Source organism: Mirounga angustirostris, unplaced genomic scaffold (genome assembly GCF_029215605.1).
Source record: "Mirounga angustirostris isolate CCGP_5_RB_7025 unplaced genomic scaffold, mMirAng1.0.hap1 SCAF_3, whole genome shotgun sequence".
NCBI lineage: Eukaryota > Metazoa > Chordata > Mammalia > Carnivora > Phocidae > Mirounga > Mirounga angustirostris.
In genome coordinates, this window is record NW_026991711.1 from 176,798,036 (window position 1) to 176,816,539 (window position 18,504).

The 18,504-nt window shown below is 41.6% G+C and overlaps 1 protein-coding gene across 2 annotated transcripts in view; it reads left to right on the top strand.

Annotated features, from left to right (window-relative positions):
* The first annotated feature begins 4,830 nt into the window (after window positions 1–4,830).
* TTLL4 (tubulin tyrosine ligase like 4) overlaps window positions 4,831–18,504 on the top strand; it is a 40,772-nt gene continuing 27,098 nt past the window's right edge. For both annotated transcript variants that reach the window (XM_064587049.1, XM_045867978.3), the window contains exon 1: window positions 4,831–5,168. The gene's annotated coding sequence lies outside the window, so the exon portion shown is untranslated. The remainder of the gene's footprint in view (window positions 5,169–18,504) is intronic.

The window sequence follows — 18,504 nt, forward strand, 5'->3', positions numbered from 1 at the left end:
GGAGAGAATGGCATAGTAAGCTCCCAAACCCTGATCCCACAGATTCAGCTGTTACAAGCATTTTGTCAAACTGGTTCTACCTATTCCTTCTTAAATTTTGTCATTGTTATAGTTTAAAAAGCACTCTATTTTGAAGTAATTTAAAATTTAAAGAAAAGTTGAAAGAACAGTTACAAAGAACTTGCATACACCCTTCACCCAGAGTCACTGATTAACATTTTGCCACAACTGGTTTTACCATCTTTTTCTGAACTATTTGTTAGTAAGTTGTAAATATCATGTCCTTTTACCTTTACATACTTACGTGGCAATTTCTTAAGATCAAGGATATTCACTTATATAATCACAACATGATTAGCAGAATCAGGAAATTTAACACTGATATAATACTATTAACTATGCTGCCATATCCAAATATTGTCAATTGTTCCTATATATTTTTTTTCAAAATGGTTCTTTTTTTTTTTCTTCAAATTTTTATTTAAATTCTAATTAACCTATAGTGTAATATTTGTTTCAGGAGTAGAATTTAGTGATTCATCACTTACATATAACACCCAGTGCTCATCACAACAAGTGCCCTCCTTAATACATATCACCCATTTAGCCTAACCCCTGCCCACCTCCCTCCAGTAATGTTCTTTATACCAATTTTTTTTTCCTGGTCCAGGATCCAACCAAAGATCATGCTTTGTGTTAGTTGTGTTGTCTCTAATCTAGAAACACCCGTCATCTTTTCCTTTGCCTTTTTTTACATTGGTTGACATTTTGAAGAATACAGGCCAATTTGGGTATATCTGATGATTTTTTTGTGATTTGATTCAGGTTATACATTTTTTTATTTTTTTATTTTTTTATTTTATTTCTTTATTTGAGAGAGAGTGAGAAAGAGAGAGATCATGAGCAGTGGGAAGGGGCAGAGGGAGAAGCAGACTCCTCACTGAGCAGGGAGCCCAACTCTGGACTCCATCCCACGACCCTGGGATCATGACCTGAGCCAAAGGCAGACGCTTAACCAATGAGCCACCCAGGCACCCCACAGGTTATACATTTTTAGTAGAAACACTACGTAAGTGGTGATGTGTCTTCTATATCATATATCATATCCGAAGCTAATGATGTTGCTTTTCCCCATTATTGGTGAAGTACCTTTGATCACTTGGTTAAGGTGGTCTGGGCAGATTTCTTTTGATGTAGCTTTTTTTTTTTTAATAGACTTTATATCTTAGAACAGTTTTAGATTTACAGAGAAGTTGAGCAGATAGTAGAGAGAGTTCATATGTTATACTCCTCCCCTACACAGTTTCCCTTATTATTAACATCTTACGTTATTATGATACATTTGTTATAATTAATGAACTGATATTGATATATTATTAACCAAAGCCTGTATTTTATTCAGATTTCCTTAGTTTTCTTACCTGATTTCCTTTTCTGTGCCATGATCTTATTACACGTTACATTTAGTTGTCTCCTTAGGCTCCCCTGACTATAACCGTTTCTCAGAAGTTTCTTTTTTTTGATGAATTTGTCAATTTTGGGAAGTACTGGTCAGGTATTTTGTAGGATTCCCCTCTATTGGAATTTGATGTTTCTCATGACTAGACTGGGTTATAGGTTTTGGGGAGGAAGATCACAAAAGTAAAGTGCCATTTTCATGACCTGTCAAGGGCGCACACTATGTATCTGATTTCTGACTGTTGATGTTGACCTTGATCACCTGGCTGAAGTGGTGTTTGTCAGATTTTTCTACTGTTTCTACTTTTGCCCTACTCCACCCTTTCCACCTTTCCTTACTGTGCTCTTGGAAAGAAGTCACTTTGCACAGCCCATACTTAAGGAATGAGGGAGTTATGCTTCCCCTCCTTTAGGGCTGAGTATCTACATAGTATCTACATTTATTTGGAATTCTGCACAGGAAATTTGTGTATTTACTGCGTTTATGAACATATTGAACCATTTATTTATGCCAGGGACTCATAGATACTTGTTTTATACTTTGGGTTATAAACCACTACTACTTTATTCAGTTTTGTTGCTCAAATTGTTCCAGCTTTGGTCACTGGGAGTTCTTTCAGTTAGCTCCTGTGACACACGCCCACCAATGTGGTTTTTCTTTCTGGCACTACAAAATGTTTCAGGCTCATCTTGTACATTTCTTACCTCAGTCCTGGAATCAGACATTTCTTCAAGGAGCCCGTTTTTTTTGTTGTTGTTGTTGTTTTTTTAATGGAGAATGATATTAGAAAGTAGGACCTGAGGGGCGCCTGGGTGGCTCAGTCGTTAAGCGGCTGCCTTCGGCTCAGGTCATCATCCCAGGGTCCTGGGATCGAGCCCCGCATCGGGCTCCCTGGTTCGCGGGAAGCCTGCTTCTCCCTCTCCCACTCCCCCTGCTTGTGTTCCCTCTGTCGCTGTGTCTCTCTTTGTCAAATAAATAAATGAAATCTTAAAAAAAAAAAAAAAGTAGGACCTGAGTGCTAGGTGTGCTCATTGCCTCTAGAGTGTTTGCTATCAGTATTTTAAAGCAAAAGCAAATCCCTGGCATCATGTCTAATTGCTAAAAAATATCTGTATGTGAAAAATAAGAGTATTTTCTTTTTTAAAATATTTTATTTATTTGACAGAAAGCTTGCACAAGCACGGGGAGCAGCAGAGGGAGAGGGAGAAGCAGGCTCCCCACTGAGCAGGAAGCCCAATGTGGGGTTTGATCCCAGGACACTGGGATCAGGGCCTGAGCCAAAGGCAGACACTTAACCCACTGAGCCACCCAGGTGCCACAGTAAGGGTATTTTCTTAAATAACCAAATGTCAAAGTAAACTGTAGCTGCCACAATAAATTACCTCAAATTTAATGGCTTAAAATAAGAGACATTTTTTTCTTTCACAGTTCTGGAGGCCAGAAGTCTGAAATCAGGCTGTCTTAAGGACCTCCATTGCCTCGGAAGGCTCTATGGAAGAATCCACTTCTCGCCTCTTTATCTTCTGGTGGTTTTAGGCATTCCTTGGCTTGTATCCACATCAGTCCAATCTCTGCCTCCTTGGTCACATTGCCTCCTCCTCTTTTTTTTTTTTTTTTTTTTGAGATTTTATTTATTTATTTGAGAGAGAGAGAGAGAGAGCACAAGCTGGGGGAACAGCAGGCAGAGGGAGAGGGAGAAGCAGGCTCCCTGCTGAGCAGGGAGCCCGATGTGGGGCTCGATCCCAGGACCCCTGGATCATGACCTGAGCCGAAGGCAGACACTTAACCGACTGAGCCACCCTGGTGCCCCTTCCTCCTCTTTTCTGTGTCTTCTCTCTTGTCACATCTCCCTCGGCCTATGAAGGACACCTGTTATGGGATTTAGGATTCAGAAAATCCAGAAAAATTCCTTAATCCTCTCAAAATCCTTTTGCCATATATATAATAATTACAGGTTCCTGGAATTAGGATGTGGATATATTTTTTTGGAGGGGGCACCATTCAGTCAACTGCATAACAGAATTAATAATGGTTTCCTAACACCTGTTTTTGTTCTTAATGTCCCCAGTCCATATTCAGATTTCTCCATTGTCTCAAAAATATCTTTTACAGTTGGTTTGTTTGAATCAAGATCCAGACAAGGTCCACTCACTGCATTTGAGAGTCTCTTAAGTCTCTTACAATCTAGAACACCTCACTTTTTTTTAAAACTCTGAAATTGTTGAAGAAATGAGGTCATTCATCCGTACATTGACCCACATTCTGGATTCGCTGGATTGCTTTCTTGCAGTGTCATTATTTCTCTTTATTTCCTATAAACTGGAAGTTGGAGCCAAAAGCTTGATTAGATTCAGATTCAACTACTGACAAAAATACACTACTTCCTAAATATTGTATAGTTCAAATTGTATCACATTAGGAAACATAATTTATAGCTGTCCTGCATTTCATGATCTAAGATTGGTTAAAATCTAGAGGTGATCCTTCCAGTGTAAAATTCCCCCAATCAATCCTCTAATGGTTTTAGCATCTGTCAATACTGTTGCTGAAGTCAATTATTCATTAAGCTTCCCTGCGCTGGTCCAGATTGTTTTCATTAGGTTAGCTTCACTTTTATTGCGCCCTTTATTTCTGTAGCCTACTGTTTAGAAAAGACCTTTTCACCCTCCAGCTCTCTTCCGATTTTCTTTTTCTTTTTTAAAGATTTTATTTTTATTTGAGAGAGACAGAGAGAGCACTCGCGGCAGGATCAGGGGAGGGGCAGAGGGAGAAGGGGAAGCCGACTCCCTCCTGAGTAGAGAGCCTGATGTGGGTGGGGCTCTCTCTCAGGACCCCAAGATCATGACCCCAGCTGAAGGCAGACGCTTAACTGACTAAGCCACCCAGACACCCCTCTCCTTTGATTTTCAAATCCATTAGGTCTAGGGACATCTGGGACTAAGAACATCCAGGGCACAGTCTGCCTTGCCTAGGGAGATGATGAATTGAGTCAGTGTTTCCTAAAGTTCATACCTGAAGCCTATAAAGCAGGTGGTTGTAATAGGACTCTACTGAGTAGATTGGAATTAGGAGAAAGTGGGTTGGAGGGAAACAGCGGATCTGGCGGTGTCTCCTTTCCTGGGGTCAAATTCGGAAGACTTCTGTTGAAAAGGACTACTTAGAAACTTCTTTAATAAAGATTTGATTTTAGAGGAGCGAATTAAGGCATGGACAAAGAAAGAGTCCATTCGGTGAGGTGGTATCAAGGCCCAGAGAAGGAGAGAATCCTGGAATCCCAGAACGTAGTCTTTCACGGTGGTGGTGGTGGTGGTAGTGGTGGTGGTAGTGGTGGTGATGGTGGTGGGATGTGTGTGTGTTAATCTCAGGACTACATCTCCCAGAATTCCGCTCTCTGGGTCTCACGCGCGCTGAAGCGCCTGCGCATGCGCGAGACAGGTGACGGCCTGCCTTCCCAGGCCCCACAACCCCCGAGATTCGGCGCGCCTGCCTCCCGCCCGCCTGCTGAGATCGCCCCTTCCAGGCCCTCGGTCTGTCCGCTGGGGGCGCGCGCAGTGCCTGGCAGGCGGCCTCAGCGCCGGCAGCTGGGAGCGCGGGTCGCGTGGCGGTGCGTGGTTGCTAGGGGCGTCTCAGGCCGCCCGCTTGCCCTGCAGGCCGAGGGAGGAAGCAGCGCGGAGCCGGCGCCGAGCCGGGGCGAAGCTGGGTCCGCTAGGTGAGTGTGGCGGTGAAGCCGGGGGAACGACCCTCCGCCCGCCGACTCTCCCGCCCTTCCCTCTGCCCGGGTCCTTTCGCGCGGCTCCGCAGCCCTCCGGCGGCTCCCACCCCTGCCCCGCTTCCTGCCCGCCACCTCGCCATCTCCAGGGAGGCGAGGGGGCTGCGGCCTTCCACCGGGTCAGGTCTTCGCGCGTCCTCGGGACCCTTCTCCCCCTCCGCCACGCCCCGTGAACTTAGCCCTGCCTCTGGGTGCCTGAACCCTGCCGCATCCCCTCACCCTGGGCCTCCGTGCCTCCTCCTCTTTCCCGCCGCGCTGCGGTTTAAATTCTCCTCGCCTGGGTGTGAGCCCGAGCTCCTCTCAATTCGTAGCTGAATTGAACATGAATACCCACTTTTTTCTTTCTCCATCTTCAGTAGCTGTAGGGAAATACTTTCCTAAACTGTAGAGTTTCAAACAGAATTTGAGATCTTGTAAATTTAACTCTTCATTTATGCACCGTTTATGTAATCATTCATTCAACAACTTTTTACAAACATCGGCATATATTTAGTGAAGCCAGGGCACTATGGAAGGCGCTGGGGTGATAACAGTGGTGAACAAGGCAGGCATGTCTTCCCGGAGCTTATAGTCTAGGGGCAATTTTAATCAAGTAAACAAGTGTTTGCCATACTGTGTGGTGTGTGCTCTGATAAAACATTAGAAAGATAGTTAACCCAGACTTGCTTGTAAAAGTGTATTATCCCCATTCCCTGGTCTTCACATTCTCATTCTGGATCTAGGAAATGTTTTAATCATTCTTTATGGAGTCATCCTTGCTCTCTCAGATAGTTCAGCTCACATCTTCCTCAACTTCATCACCTGTTGATTTAGCCAATCAGCAAGTAGCTGGGGGACTTTCGGGGACAGTGTTCTGTTCATCCTTCATTTCTGGCAGTAAATACTGGGACACGGCATGAGACCTACCCCCTTGACGCTGAGAAAGTTACCAGCTGCTTATTGGTTGGGCTGAATGGAACCTTGAGAAATTATCAAGTGCCTTCTGGGAATAAAGAAGTTGAGAGCACACTCCAGATACAAAGTAGCTTTAGAAAATATACAGCAAGGCCTAAAAAGAGAATTGGAAACAGTTTGACAGACCTGGGCTGGGTTTGGAGGTAGCCATCCAATGACAAATAGGAAGAGGAAAATTAACAGAGGTTAGATCACAAAGGGCCATAGCTGTTTTGTTAAAGAGAACAGTATCCTCAAGGTTTTCAAGCAGGGTGGTTGGGGCCCAGGACTTCCAAGGAATACACCTGCACATATAGCTTTAGAAGAATCAGTTTCCAGATCCTCAGCTTCCAAATGAGCTCTTCTGAAACTGACCTTACAAGAAAAGGTGGGGGCGGCAGGATGTTATATCCCTCACACTTCCCAAATTATAATGTTGTCCCAAGTGTAAAAATGTCAGGTTGTGGGGTGTCTGGGTGGTTCAGTCGGTTAAGCATCTGCCTTCAGTTCAGGTCATGATCCCAGGTCTGGCTCCCTGCTCAGTGGAGAGCCCACTTCTCCCTCTCCCTCTGTCTGCAGCTCCCCTGCTTGTGCTCTCTCTCTCTTTCTGTCAAATAGAGAAAGAAAATCTTTATTAAAAAAAAAAAAAGTCAGGTTGCCAAGTGTAGTATTAGGAAATACTGATTTCAGGAAGGCCTCCTTTGATGATTAAATTACTTTGAAAACTCAGAAGTCTTCCTGTCTTCCCCTAATACACATTGCTGTTAGGGTGAGGCTTGATTCTTATTGTGATATTCTGAATACAGATGAACTCAGCAGTTAAATGTGGCTAGAATGTTTTTTGGGACCATGGGTTTTTCAAGCTATAGGATAAAACTTGCATAAAAACTTTTAAAGAGATTTCTTTTAATTTAGGTGTGCATTTTTCAATAAGATAGTTAAAAATTATTCTATCAAATCATGAAATGCTTATTTGAATTACAGTTAATCCTTAACTTAGTTCTTTTTATAAAATGTTTAGTAGATTCTACCACCTTTTTAACAAAAGAATAAGCATGTTTAAACTTGTGATGAAAATCTTAGAATTAAACTTTAATGTGCAAGGAATACATGATTTAAATTCTTTTGGGGATACATGAGTAAAACCATTTGAAGAGTGTGTTGCAGGAAAACCATGGAAAGATAATTAGCAGGAAGATAACATTAGATTTGTGTTTGAGGTTACTGTAGCATTAGAGTGTGGGTTGAATAGGGAGGATTTTAGACTGGAGACAGGGAGCCAGTGAGAAAATTTGAGACCAGGCTAGAGATGCTGAGGGCTCTATGTTGGCTGCAGTGGGAATGGAGAGGGTTTAGAGAGACGTTAAAGATGATAGAGTGGACAAGGCCTGGTGGCAAAACAGATATACAGAGAGTGGGACAAAGAACAATCTGGAATGATCCTAAGTTCCGACTTTAGTGACCAGGTGGGTGGTGATGCAGGAGAAACTATTAGGAGGAAGAGCAGCTTTGAGGAGAAAGATAAAGGGGTTCACTTTGGACATGACGAGTTGAGTTCCCTACAGCACATCCAGGTAGAGAGGCCCAGGAGGTCGTTCTGTAGGTCTGGAGTTCATGACAGAGGTCTGGGTGATGATAAAAAGTTGAGAATGGAGGAGGTGGTCGCAGTCATGGGATGGAAGAGATTGCCCTGGGAGGGTTTATTGAATATTGACTGTGTGCCAGGCAGAGTGAGAAGACTGAACTCCTAGGAACACCAACATTGAGAGAGTGGGCAGAGGAAAAGGGATGAAAGAGAATTTATAACCAAATACACAAATGAGTGTGTAAATGAAAAGTCAATTGCTAAACAGCTGTATCTGAATGAAGCCTTAACTTCAGGATCTGATACTCATGATCTGGAGTTGAGTTTAGCTTCCTCACAAGATTCCTTTGTGACCTTGAATTGTCTGATTATAGGCTCCCTGGATTCCAGCATGGCATCAGATGCTTTGATCTGTCAGTGAAATGCAGAGAAAAATTTTCTTAAATGCCCTGAACTTCTTACCCTTTCCTCTGGCAGAACTGGAAAAGCAGACTGGGTATTTGGGAATAAATATGGAGAGTGCTAATTTCTCTTAGGCTCTGAAATACAGAGAAATTTGTCTTTAGGAGCCCTCATGGATATTCTGGACAGGCAATGGTATTTTAGACCAGAGGTGCTCAGACTTACTGCTTTTAGGACTCTTTTTTGTTTGTTTTTTTAAAATATTTTATTTATTTATTTGACAGAGAGAGACACAGTGAGAGAGGGAACACAAGCTGGGAGAGTGGGAGAGGGAGAAGCAGGCTCCCAGCCGAGCAGGGAGCCCGATGTGGGGCTCGATCCCAGGACCCTGAGATCATGACCTGAGCCGAAGGCAGACGCTTAACAACTGAGCCACCCAGGCGCCCCTTAGGACTCTTTTAAGCACTTCAAAACCTCTTCCGGATCGTCAATATATTTTTTAATGTGGGATATATAATCTGGATATTTGCCATATTAGAAATTGAAATATTAATTCATTTATTTCTTCATTTTTTTTTTTACTATGTTCAGTTAGCTGCTGTATGGTACATCATTAGTTTTTGATGTAGTGTTCAATGATTCATTAGTTGCGTATAACACCCAGTGCTCATCATAACACGTGCCCTCCTTAGTACCCATCACCTGGCTACCCCATCCCCCCACCCTATTAATTCATTTAGAAGTAATAAATACATTACAAGTTAACATAGGTAGAATTTTTATTTTATTTTAATTTTTTAAAAGATTTTATTTATTTGAATGAGAGCTTGAGAGCAGGGGGGAGGAGCAGAGGGAGAGGGACAAGCAGACTCTATGTTGAGTGTGGAGCCTAACACAGGGCTCGATCTCATGATCCGGAGATCATGACCTGAACCGAAATCATGAGTCAGACACCCGACTGACTGAGCCAACCAGGTGCCCCATAAGCAGAAGTTTTTAAATGAAAAATGATACTGTTTCAAAAAGATTAGTGAGAACAGTAGATTTGTTTTTGCAAATCTCTTTAATGTCTGGCTTAATAGAAGATAGCTGGATTTTCATATCTCTTTCTGTGTTCAGTCAGTTGTGATGTGTTGTTTTGGTTGAATTATTAAGAAAATCCAGCTCGTGGCGCCTGGGTGGCTCAGTCAGTTAAGCGTCTGATCCCAGGGTCCTGGGGTTGAGCCCTACCTGGGGCTCCCTGAACCTGCTTCTCCCTTTCCTTCTGCCCCTCCCCTCCACTTGTGCTCTCACTGTCTGTCTCTCTCTTTCAAGTGAATAAATGAAATCTCTAATAATAAAAATTTAAAAAAAAGAAAAGAAAATCCAGCCTCACAGACATTTAGTTGGTAGTTGTGGGTATTCTTTGGTATTACACAAAAATTAACAAGGGATGGTTTTATGAAGATTATTGCAATGTGGAATCTGAAATTAACTTTTCATACTTTGTTACATTAAAATCCATTGCTCTGTGTCTCATTTTGACTGGGTCTTTTTTTTCTTTTTCTTCCTGTTTGTTTTTGACGGGGCCTTTTACCCAGACATGATTCTTTAACATTGTGATAGGTATCTGGAAAACAGCTCTTCCAAATGTTGCCACATTTTATTAATAATATCCAAAAAAAAAAAAATCATTCATATTATCACCACACTTTCATCAGAAAAATCCTTAACTTTTGGGAAGCTGTCAAGTTTATGGTGGCAGATACAGTTTTGTCAGAATTCTAATTTTTCTCTTGGAAGCTGAAATTTTATCATTGGCAACAAATATTGTCAGTTGTTTTTCTTGAATTGACAGACTCACTTTGTTTTGTTTTCTAGAAAATGTTTGCCAGATGCCAAAGTCTGAATAACCCATCACTTTTGTGTCATTTATTCTTTCAAGCGAACATGGTGTTCCACAGAAAAATTTTGGAAATTCAAACACACAGTGCTTTCCTTAGAGATGGCCATCACCTTGTGTTCGCCACAGAAGTGTTTTACATGCGCTCCTTGTTTGGTCACACAGAGCATTAAAAAGATGCACTCCAGAATTGAGATGTAAGATAATTTTTATTGTGTCGCCAAGGATGTTCTTGGGTAAACCTGGCATTCTTTGTGTGGTGAGGAAGTGCGTGGTGGTCAAGGATGCAACTCAGTGTGCCATTGTCTCAGTTCTTGCTCAGGCATCAACAGTCTGACCTGCCATTGCTTTTCTACCATCATGGAGAGACCAGCACAATTAAAAAAGCAGATCACATCTTAGTTTTGTTAGGAAGCTTGTTTCCCCAGCAGAACTTGTGTACTGTACCCTGAGGACCACTGTCCCCTCTCAGGAGGAGGAAGGAGGTGCCTTTCTGAAGGTGATAAAAGCCAAGGCTCTAGGAGAGCTAGTCACCTAATTATGTTAGGCCTTCAACAGTTGTCACTTTTCAGTAATTTGTAGATTGGCCCCCCTCAGTACTAGGTGCCGTAAGCTATTATTTTTCTCTCAGCTTGGCCACCTCCTTTTGCATTGCTGAACTGTGTTCTACAAAAGCCATCTATCTTAACTTGTGGTACTGACCCTCCCGTCTCATAGGGCTGGGGTATTGACCTTCCTTTTTCAATAGGCCTTCAAGAAGTTCATTGCCCCTCCAACTTTTTTTAGGGAGACATAGCTAGGGATTTATCTCATAAGAGAAAATGAAGATGATTCCTACGATCCTCCCCATTCTCTTTGGTTCCAGGTAAGTCAGTTACGTCTTCTAAAGTAACTACTGAGCAATTAATCTCATTAGAGATCCTTCGAATTGTAGACTCTGAACGATTTCTGATGTCCTGAGTTCCCCTGGTGACCGAGGGAAGCACCTAGATGGAGGAGGAAAAGGAAACTGCCGGTCCCAAGAGCCACACACACACTACTGTAATACAGAAGAGTGATTTAATCAGTGGGCAATGAATAACTGCTTTCTGTAGAAATAGATACCTTGTCCAGGTTGGTCTGGACCTGGCCTCTAGAGACTTGGTGGTTTGAAACAACAACCATAGATTTTTCTAGCATAGGCTGCTCTTCATTCACTCTCGACTAAGGAGGAAACTTGAGGCAAAATTACGTCTCAAAGAGTGGAAGGCGGAATGAGATAGGCAGATTCTGAGTGCTGGATAAAGATGACAAAGCAGGTTGGTGTGATTCCTGAGGCTGGTTGCAGAGGTTGCAGGCAGGGATGGCCGTCAGGCTTCTACTGCAAGAGTCCTGCACTTGGTCAGGTGGGTGCTCAGAGGGCTAGGGATTGGGCTGAGCCAGGCATGTAAATAGAAAGGAAGGGATGTTTGAGGCCATTTTATCTTTAGACTGCTCTGCGGTTCTTTATCCTCCTTTCTTATCCTTTAGTCAATTTTTTTTTTTTTTTGGTTTTATTTTTAACAGCTTTGTGGAGGTATAACTGATATGGGACATATCCATCACCCCAAGTCAGTTGTTTTTGAAACTTTGTTCTAGGGACCAAGTGCCCCACGAAGTTGTTTGGGTAGGAGACATGGCCACCACGGCTGAGGAGGAGGGCAAACTAGGGCAGTGATCTTCCACCAGATTAGCTTTGCACCTGTCTGTTATAGGGGCACAGGGATTCCCTAGGAAAACCATCTGTGCAGCTTAGGAGGCATATCCATGTGAAAAGAGAACAGTGGTGAGAGTAGCCTTTGTAAAGTATCGAGTTAGAGGGATAGATATGCAAGAGATATTCATGGAGAGAGTGGGGCTTGAGCTGTGCCTGGAAAAGGTAAATAAAATATAAGGATTCAGAAGGAAGAGGCTTAGTGGAGTAAAGGCCTGCAGACAGGTTTGAAAGGTTTATTCTGGGAGTTTAGTGTTAAGATGAGCACAGTTCATAGGGCAGAGTTCAAGGTGGAAGGAGATGGAAATAAGCCTTTCAACCCAAACTAAGAAACCTGGATTTTATTTGCTGACTCATGTGAGAATCATCTGGAATGTCTGTTAAAAATGCAGATTCCCGACCCTACCCCCCTGACCCACTGAATCCACTTTGAAGATGGGGCTTGGGAATCTGCATCCCATGTGTGTTCTGTTTTGTTTTTTATTATTATTATTTTTTATTTCGAGTAGGCTCCACAACCAACATGGGGCTTGAACTCACAACCCTGAGATCAAGAGTTGCACATTCTACTGACTGAGCCAGCCAGGCGCCCTGCACCCCATGTTATTCTGATGTAGGTGATTGGTGGGCTACTGTGATATTTAGTGAGGACTCCTAGGAAATTTTTGAAAGGGGAGTAACCTGATAAAGTAAAATCAAGCAAAGTTAATCTGGAGGCTGCCTGCAGGGTGGACTTTGGAAGGGGGGGGACCCTGGAAACACAGACCTCAGTCTGGATGTTATTGCAATGGTCCGGCTCTGTGGAGGGAGTGGGGGAATAAATTGAGGAGGCATGCTAGCAAGGAAGAATCTCTCTTAAGTTTTACAACTGGCATGGCTTTGGAGAATAAGGGAAGGGAAGAAGTCACAAGTGGCTTACGCGTTCCTCTCAGGTGACTGAGAGAAAGAAGGTTTCACTGAAAGAAACTGAAGGTCAAGAGTGCAGAGCTGGTGTGACAAGCTTGAAGTGGTTGGATATGCACGTGGAAAAGGTGACACAGAGGGTTGGTGACAAGGACATGAAGCTGGAGAGAGGTCAGATCTGAAGAGTGGAGCTTCTGCAGATAATGGTTGAAATAGCGAGAGCAGATTGGTTGGACATGGAAGGGAAGATAAAACAGGAGCTATGGAGGACTTTGGAGGGGGACTCTTGGGGAGGAGAAGGCACCCCCGAAGGAGCTGGGTTTGGCTGTGGCCAAGTTCCTGCACTGAGTGAAGAAGTGACAAGGAGATGGTGGTAGGAGAGGAGCACCTGTTTAATCTGAAGAGGGCCTGCTGTGGCTATGCTGGGTTTCACTGTTGTAGATGCATGTATGTATTCAGCAAATATTTAATGGGCCCTGATTACATTTCCAGGGCTGGGCACAGACTGTGTAAACAAGGCCCCAGTTCTCAAAGAGTTTTCATTCTGGAAGAGAAGATAGACACATAACAAAGGAATGCATAAATAATTGAAGTTTCTATTTTAAAAATAATGAACAGGGTTTTTGACTAGGTCATTCATTTATATAGCCAGAAGTTAAAATGATAGAAAAGGTATACACAGGTCTCATACCCCATGGTCACCTTTATAAAAAATCAGTTCCTATTTATTCTTCCACTGTTTCTTTAGGCAGTTATAAGGAAATATTAACATACAGTAATTTCAGCTAGTGGAAGAATGAAACAGATTAGAGTAAGGTAATGTGATAGGGAATGAGCAGTATTAGTGTGGACAGGCTCTTTGGGGTGGTGATGTTTGCTGAGTGCTGAGTGAGGGAACGGAGCTGGCCATTCAGAGATCTGAGTGTTTCAGAGGGCACAACAAAGCCCCTGGGAACGCAGGTGGGAACACGCCTGCTGAGGAGGAAGAGTGACTTGCAGAAGGTCAGATCATGTGGCCTGGGAGCCACCAGATAGCTTTAAGGTACATTTGAAAAAGAGCACCTCGACCACAGTCTGGAGAATTGATTATAAAGAAGGAGGGGGAAACCAGCAGGTGAGAGGTGATAGTGGTGTGGACTAAGGGAATAATGGTGGAAACAGAGAATAGATGGCTCCAGACATATATTTGAAGCTGGAAAGACTTGTTGGTGGATTGAGTGAGTAGGAGTGAAGATCTGAGGTCGGGGTGAAATCATTACCCAGGGCATGTTGGGAGTTTTGGTGTTGCATGGACACCTGTCCCAGGGACTTAGCCCCTTCTGCCTCTTTGTGTGTGTGTGTGTGTGTGTACACAATTTTTTTTTCTCTAAAGTCTTTTTGTGCAGTTGCAGCTTATTTACTGCTCCTGACTCTAATTGGCTCTGAAAGTGAATCAATTAAGTGAGGGATATGATTGATGCATTCTTATCTCAGCCTTGCTCCCATTCTCCTTAGCATGACTTTATTAAAATCTGACATTCTCATCTAATTTCAAGGAGATTAAGAGAAAGCATGTTCCCTTCTTCAATAGCAGGGCTCGTAGAAAACCTTGAGTTTCCCATTTTGTCTCTGTGATCCCTTGAGTCTAGCCAGTCCTTATCTCAGCCTCTAGGTTTCTGTTTCCCAGATGGTGCTGGCAGTAACTGCTTTCTAGGTTGAAGTCAAGACAAAGACTTGTGTTTTGTTAGGCAGTGAGATTTTCACGTAGAATCAGGTTTAAATGGCATTTCTCCCCTAAAAATTGGAGACATCCCCCGACATTGCGTGTTGATGGACCCCAGAGAAAGTGCTCTTGGACATCATCTGCCAGGCTCTGGTGTTTGCCTTCCTCCTCGAACTCCCCTTAAACCAGAGTTTGCAAATTCACTGGCAGATTAGAGCAGAGTAAGCTGGGCGGCTAGTTCATATTAAGGTGGCTACACTGAGAAGAATTATGTACTGGGGAAAGGCGTGTGACTTCAGTTCTTAGTGATGTACCTTAGTGATGACAGGCGGGTCCCCAGTCAAGCCTGCTTTTAGGTATGGAGCAAGGAGTGAGTCTTACTTCATTGGCTGGAATCATTCCCTGGTAAAATCCATTCCTGCAAGTCTTTTTTCAAAGAATTGAAGGTGATTGTGCGCTGCTTGCCTCCTGGTCTGAGAAAAACCAAGCTTCCCTTTAAAAATAGTAATAACCTTTTTTTAAAAAAAACTTTTTCATTTTGAAATGATTTCAGACTTGCAAAAAAGCTGCAAAAATAGTACAAAGAATTCCTATTTCCATTTTACCCACATTTATCAAATGTTAATATTTTACCACACTTGCTTTAGTGTTCATATGTGAACAGTGAATTGTTTTTTGAAATGTTTGCCAAGGTGCACCTGGGCGGCTCAGCCGGTTAAGCGTCTGCCTTCGGCTCAGGTCATGATCCCAGGGTCCTGGGATTGAGCCCCGCATCAGGCTCCCTGCTCAGCGGGGAGCCTGCTTCTCCCTCTCCCGCTGCCGTTCCCCCTGCTTGTGTGCTCTCTCTCTGTCAAATAAATAAATAAAATTAAAAAAAAAATGTTTGCCAATAAATTGCATGAAACCCCTTTACATCTGAATATTTCCTAAAAACTTCTTAATGTTTCCTAAAACAAAGATATTGTCTTAAACTGACACAGTATGTTGATCAAAATCAGGAAATTAACGTTGATATAATACCATATACTATAATGTTATTATCATACCTACCTTATTCAGATGTTGTCAATTGTCTTGTCACTGTCCTTTGTTTTAGGAGCACACATTGCATTTGGTTGTCTTCTCTTTTGTCTCCTGTAAGTGGAATAGTTCCTCAGCCTTTGTCTTTCATGAGCTTGACACAGTTGAAGAGTACAGACCAGTTATTCTGTAGAATGACCTTCAATTTGGTCTTGTCTGATATTTCCCTTTGAATTCAGGTGGTGCATTTAGGTCAGGAAATCACAGATGCGGTGATGTGTGCGTAATGCCAATTTGTGCTCTTACTGATGATAGGAACTTTGATCACTTGATTATGGTCGTGTCTGCCTGGTTTCTCCACTGTGTTTTTTTTTCTTTCAAGATGTATTTATTTATTTGAGAGAGAGAGTGCACATGGCAGGGAGTGGGGAGAGGGAGAGAGAAACTCTAAGCAGACTCTACACTGAGCTTGGAGCTGATGTGGGGCTTGATCTCACGACCCTGAGATCACGATCTGAAGCAAAACCAAGAGTCGGAGGCTCAACCGACTGCGCCACCCAGGTACCCCAAGTTATTTTTTTTTCTTTCATAATTAATAAATATCTTGTGGAGAGATGTTTTGAGACAATATAATTATTCCATTTCCCAGTAATCTCTCACTCACCAATTTTAGGATCCACTGATGAGTTTTGCCTGAATCAGTTATTACCATGGTGGTTGCCAGTGGTAAGTTTCTATTCTTATTGGAATTCTGTTGTAAGGGGCGTTGTTCCTTCTCTCAAATTTATTCATTCATTCTTTTATTTATTTATATCACTATGCATTCATGGATTCTTGTTTATGTAGTCTGATACTCATTTATTTTGCTGCTCAGTTTGTCCCAGATTTGGTTAGAGGGAACCTCTTTAAGCTGGCTCCTCTGTCCTTTTTTTTCCCTTCCACCTCTAACGGCTTTATTGAGGTATAATTTACATACCATACAATTGATTCATTCACTATAAAGTAGAGGTTGATCACTTGTAGTAAGTTTGTACATTTGTGCAAACATCACCACCATCTGGTTTTATTTTTTATTTTATTTTTTTTTTTAAAGATTTTACTTATTTATTTGAGAGAGAGAGAGCGCGAGAGCACATAGAGGGAGAGTGACAGGGAGAGGCAGACTCCCTGCTGAGCAGAGAGCCCGATGCAGGGGCTCCAACCCAAGACCCTGAGACCTGAGCCGAAGGCAGACACTTAACCGACTGAGCCACCCAGGTGCCCCCACCATCTGGTTTTAGGACACTTTCATCACCCCATAAAGTTCCCTCATTCCCAGTTACAGTCATTCCTTGCTCCTACCCTCAGCCTCAGGCAACCACTGATCTACTTTCTATCTCTATAATTTTGTCTTTTTTAGAAATTTTATAAAAATAGAATCCTACAATATATAGTCTTTTGTGTCTGGCTTCTTTTTCTTAGCAGAATGTTTCTGAGGTTAATCCAGGTTGTTGCCTTTTATTGCTGAGTAGCAGTCCATTTTGTTTATTACTATACCAGTTGATGGACATTTGGATTATTTCTAGTTTTTGCCTATCAAGAAAAATGCTGCTATGAATGTGTGTAAGTGTCTGGACATAATGCTTTAATTTCTCTTTGGTAGATACTTGGGAGTGGAATTGGTGGGTCATTATATATTACAGTTTTTTGAAACTGACAATCTGTTTTTCAGAGTGGCTGTATCATTGTATATTCCCATCAGCAATGTAGGAAAATTCTAATTTCTCCATATTCTGGTCAACCCTATTATCAATCCATTTGATTATAGCCATTCTAGTGGGTGTGTAGTAGTATCTTACTGTGGTTTTAATTGTCATTTTCCTAATGACTAAAGATATTGATCATCTTTTCATGTGCTTATTAGTCACTTATACATCTTCTTTAGTGAAATGCTTATTCAGATATTTTGCCTATCTTTAAAATTGCCTATTTAAAAAAAAATTAATTGGGTTGGTTTTCATCTTCTTGAGTTCTGAGAGTTCTTAGCATATTCTGGATACAAGTCCTTTATAATTGCAAATATTTTCTCCCAGTTTGTAAATTTTTCTTTTCATTCTCTCAATAGTGTTTTTCTAAATTCTTCATCGATATAATCTAGTTAACAGCTGGACTGTTATATTTTCTCTTAAAATTTTTCAATTGCCCAAAGTCATAAACATTTTCTCCTATGTTTTCTGCCAGAAGTTTTATAGTTTTAGTTCTTACATTTACGTCTCTGATCCAGTTTGAGTTAATTTATGGTGTAAGGTAAGAGTCTGAGTTCATTTTTTTGTACATGGATATCTACTTCTTCCAACATCATTTGTTAAAGGTTATCCTTTTCCTCATTAAGTTGCATAGGCAACTTTATTGAGAATTGACCATAAATATAAGGATTTATTTCTAGACTCTATTTGGTTCCATTGATCTATATGTCTGTTCTTATGCCAATACCACATTATCTTGATTACTGTAACTTTATACTAAATTTTGAAATCAGGTAGTATAAGTTCAGTTTTGTTCGTTTTTTGTTTTTTTTTTTTCAAAATTGTTTTTGGCTGTTCTAGGTCTTTTCCATTAACATATAAATTTTATGATCAGCTTGTCAATTTCTCCAGAAAAGCCTGCTGAGATTTTGATAGGAATTGCGTTTACTCCATAGATCAGTTTGGGAAGAATTGCCATCTTAACAATATTGAGTCTTCCAATTCATGAACATGTTATATCCCTCCATTTATTTAACTTTTTAATTTCTCTTGGGAGTGTTTTGTAGTTTTCAGTGTACTTCTTTTATTTGATTTTTTACTTGTTAGTATATAGATATAAATTAGTTTTTGTATATTGATCTTGTATCCTATAATCTTACTAAACTTGCTTACTTTAGTAGGTTTTTTGTAGATTTCTTAGGATTTTTCTATGTACCAGATGATGTCTCCGGCAAGTAAGTATAGTTTCACTTCTTCCTTTATAATCTACATGCATTTAATTTCTTTTTCTTGCCTTATTGCACTGGCTAGAATTTCCGGTGCAATGTTCAACAGAAATGAGGAGAGTAGACATCCTTGCCTTGTTCTCAGTCTTAGAGGGAAAACGTCTAGG